We start from the raw sequence: 4,946 nt of genomic DNA, 5'->3' as shown, positions 1-4,946 counted from the left end.
TTGTTGTTTTTGGGTACATGAGAGAATAATATTAAAAAATAATATTTAAATAATTATTTAAATAAAAAATAATAATTAATGTGTTAATGTTATTAATATAATAAATATATTTAAATACCATATACTACATTTCTATTTTTAGACAAATTAAAGTTTTTGGGTATATGAGAGAATAATATTCAATAATAATATTTAAATAATTATTGAAATAAAAAATAATAATTAATATATTAATGTTATTAATATAATAAATTTATTTAAATACCATGTACTATATTTCTATTTTTAGACAAATTGATGTTTTTGGGTACATGAGAGAATAATATTAAATAATAATATTTAAATAATTATTTAAATAAAAAATAATAATTAATGTATTAATGTTATTAATATAATAAATTTATTTAAATACCATATACTACATTTCTATTTTTAGACAAATTGGTGTTTTTGGATACATGAGAGAATAATATTAAATAATAATATTTAAATAATTATATAAAAAAAAAAATAATAATTAATTAATTATTAATTTTATAATATATACCAAATACCATATACCATATTTTACTTTTAGAATAAATTGATGTTCCGGGTAAATGGAAGAATAGAATTAAATAATAATATTTAAGTAATTATTTCAACAAAAAATAATAATTAATATGTTAAAGTTATTAATATTATAAATATATATAAATACCATATACCATAAGTATTTCTAATTTTAATAAATTGATGCTTCTGGGTAAATCGAAGAATAATATCACATAATAATATTAAGATATATATATTTAAATAATACATATTTTATTAATATTAATATAATAAATACATTAAAATTAAATATTTAAATAATTTTGTATAACGTATTATATAGGTACATGTGTTTTATGATAATAGAAAAATAATAGATTTTGGTAGATGAAAAATTCCATTATGTATTAGAAATATAAACACTAAGACAAGGATTCAATATAATACCTGAAAAAACACAATTGATGATATTTCACCATATTTAAAGGATTATTGTATTGTTTCGTGAACGGGTACCAATCATAATTAAAATAATTTTTATTATTATTAATTAAAGGGAATTAAAATTTAAAAAAGAAAACTTCCTTCCTTTGTATTACTCTTGAGCTTCGGGAGCTTCATTTGTAGGACGTGATGACAGGATGAAGTTTATTAATTGCTGAATTATGCGTACAAGAGAAGGAAATTACACGAAGACAGAAAATTAAATAATAAAACGAGGAATGAGTATAAGAAGTCAGAAATAAAATATATTTCATTGTCCGTGGAGTGACATTTTCGATGAAATGTTGTTGCTCCTCAACAACATCTACCCATCTATAAACAAACGTACACGGTAACGTAGAGACACAAGAGTTGCACAAGAATTACACAAGACAAGACAAGACAAGACACAGGAGCACACAAACACAACTTACATATGTGTTGGGTATAAATACGCCCATGGGATTTACGACCAATTAAAGCAAAAGATTGTATGTTACTTTATGCATACATAAGTTAATATATTTGTAATACATATTGTAAATATATGTAAATACATATGTATGCAACATGTAAATATGTGTGGCTCAATAGGTGTGCATGTGCGTGTGTGTGTGTTGTGTTGTCAGCGCCTATAACACATAAGCGAAAAGAATTTACATTAGGGAACGCATTGTGCGTTAATTGCTTATCTACGTGATTTCTTACGAAATTGACTTGGTAAGTTACGCACAACAGGAAAGTCGGTTTGGTTAAGTCCTTTGGTAATAGGGAAATATAGTATACAGCGACAGTGCTTTCAACAATGAAAAAGAATTGGCGATGAAAATTAGCAGTAAATAAATTTTGTTAATTAAATAAACGCATAAAATATGCGTCATTTCTTAGGAGACTTGGTTAATATGCCTGGAGATAAGGCAAGTGATAAATGTTCCGAAAGTGGTTAGGGGATTCATAGAAGCTAGTTAGCTACAGGCAATAAATTAAGTAGGAACGTATTAAAATTAGAAGATTTAAAATTAAAATAAATTTCTTTGCCTGTAATACTCGTAAGAAGGACGAATAGTGCGATTATCTAGAGATTTAAGTTTGGAAAGGTTTAAAAGTTTTGGGAGAAAAATTATATTTAGTGCAAATAAAAAACGTCATAATATATAAATATGTCAGTTTCAGTTTCAGATTCAGAATTCCAAAATTTTATATTTGTTATAGTCAGATTATGCACTACAATTATAAAAGGTAAGGTCTGCTCTCCCATAAGAGTTTTGTTAGAAAAGAAATATTAAGGCTTATGGAAAACAATCGTCTTAAAATAAACATCTTATATTTATATATAAGATATTTGTCATATTTCCGAATTCTTTAAGTTTATAAGTGCAGCAGCGAGACTATAAATTACAATATTAAAATCAATTATGAAAGATACATTAGCTGGATGAAGAGGAAGGAAGAAAGAACTTTCCACTATAAGCTAAGAAAGCCCGTTTGATTTCAAAAATAGTCGGATATATTGATGAATGCAAGTATCTCGCCAATACAAATGTTAAAAATATCGCCGAGTGAATTAGAGAATGGTGTGCATGAGATCTTAACCCTAGTTTTAGCCAATCCTAGATATAGACACAATAGTTGATTCAGCATCTCCTCTTCGAGCGCGGATAGACATGTACTATAGAAGATTCGTCGGAGCAGGACGAGTCAGGTTTAATAGCGTCCTAAAGTTAAGTTTCCCATTAGGATAAATTTTGCTATAAAGTTAACTTAGTAAGTTATATGAATTTTTGCTGGAGACCAGCTGAACCTTCTGCTCAAATAGTATCCGGATTTTGTTGTTTGTTAACTACTCCTTAAGTAATAGACCTTTTTCAAAAGGTCTATTCTTTTGTTATGTTGGTACACCCTTTCTTGACATATGGTTTAAATTTGAGCGCCATTTGTCGATTAGTTTGTTTACAGCAGCTGTTAATGTGAGACTACTTCAAGTGCATTTAGCGATTTTTACTATGGAAAACACTTGTTGTGCGCGATTTTTCGACGAAACACGGCACCACTGTCATCGCTCAGGCATCATATTCGCCAGATCTGGATTCGTGCAACTTTTTCCTGTTCCCGAAACTCAAATTGCCCCTTCGTGGTAAGTGTTTTGAGTCGATTGAATCGGTAAAAGGGAATTCACTGAAGGAACTAAAAGCCATACCTTCACGGGCCTACGAAATATGTATGAAAGATTGGGTTAAGCGTTGGCATATGTGTATCGCTTCAGAAGGAGCATATTTTGATGGAGATAAAATAAATTCCGAGTACTTTTTGAGCAGAAGGGTCAACCAAAAAGTTTTATTAATTATGTATAAAGAATATTGTTACAATTCATTTTATTTCATTTTATTTATTATGAATATAAGAATACAGTAAAAATATATATAATTTATACATATAATATAAATTAAGGTGCTGAATACAACAGTTTACTAATCAGTTTCTAATTCATTTTAGCTTTTTTCAAAATATATTTAAATTTATTTTGTCTTTAAGTTATTATCTGATATAATTTTTATAGCGCAATTTTTAGATACGATTATTATTATTATTAAAAGAGTAGACGTGAAAATTGCCCAACAGCGGCCAGAAGAGACCTATTGTACCAGTTTCACTATTGATTAAACAAAGCCTCTTAAAGCTTTGTGAATAAAGTCTAGAACTAAATCTAGAGAAGAGTTCTTAATCTCTTCTGGTGACAGAAATTCTTTATGAAACAGGTTTCTTCTGTGCGTTATTAAAGCTGGACAGTCACAAAGAATGTACATGGTCGTTTCCTCATCTTCGAGACATAATCTGCATTTCGAGTTAGCAGATAATTGTAGTTTATGAAGGTGATATTTCAGACCATAATGACCTGTAATGAAACCCGTTATCAACCTTAAATTACATTTTGAGAATTTAAGAATGTCTTTGTAGGAGTACGTTGTTATCAGTGCTTTGCTTTGCCTGAGTCCTGGAAATTTTACCCAGTACTCCAGCCGCATATGATTTTCCATTTCCTTGATAATCTGTTTTGTACTGGCCCAGTTTATTCCACAAAAGGGTTGAGGGCATATAAAAGCAGTTTTTGATGCAGTTCTGGCTAGCTCACCAGCTTTTTCATTTCCCAAAACTTCTCTGTGGCCCGGAATCCAGTAAAGGCTTACCTTATTCCGAGCTGCAAGTGACTGCAGAAGCTCGTAACACTCAAGGATCTATTTTGATTTGAAAGTCCAAGAAGAAAGAGCTTTAAGAGCAGTATAGATACGATATATGACTCACAAAAAATTAGGTGGCCCATTATGTTAATAGATCGATAGCTCCTTTTTATGTAAAAGAAATATATAAACAAATGTTTTAATTTTTGATTAACATATATTTAATTTAAAAACTATAACCAAATGAACTAAATTTTGTACTAAAACTTATTCAAAAATTTTATTATTAAATATTCAACAAATAAAATATTGTCAACAACTACAAGAAAATAAAAAAAAAACAAAAAATATTTTTGTCTCCGCAGGATATTTATGTTGATATAAATTTCATATATTTGTTATTTGCGTTATAATAAGAAAAAATCCAATTTTCCAATATAAATATATGTCATTAGGCAAACATGATGCTAACTTCCTTTTATAGGGAAAAAAGGACGTAGATGTAAAAAAATAAATATGTTGAAAATTACATATGCCAAGTCTTCCGAAATTCCTGCATACATTGATTGTCATTTGAGTTCACTTCCAGAAGAAAAATGAACCGAGGCAGCAGAAAGCTTAGTCAATGGTGTAATTTGGTTGAATAGCAAAAAATAATTGGTTTCGATAGTCTGAAGATGATTTGATTTCGCATTGAATTTGAATGTTAAATACTTGTGTTTTTATTTGCAGATAAACAGCAAATAAGATGAA

The sequence above is a fragment of the Teleopsis dalmanni genome, chromosome 2, assembly GCF_002237135.1.
Source record: "Teleopsis dalmanni isolate 2A chromosome 2, ASM223713v2, whole genome shotgun sequence".
In the NCBI taxonomy this organism is placed as follows: domain Eukaryota; kingdom Metazoa; phylum Arthropoda; class Insecta; order Diptera; family Diopsidae; genus Teleopsis; species Teleopsis dalmanni.
Note: the sequence above shows the minus strand (reverse complement) of the source record.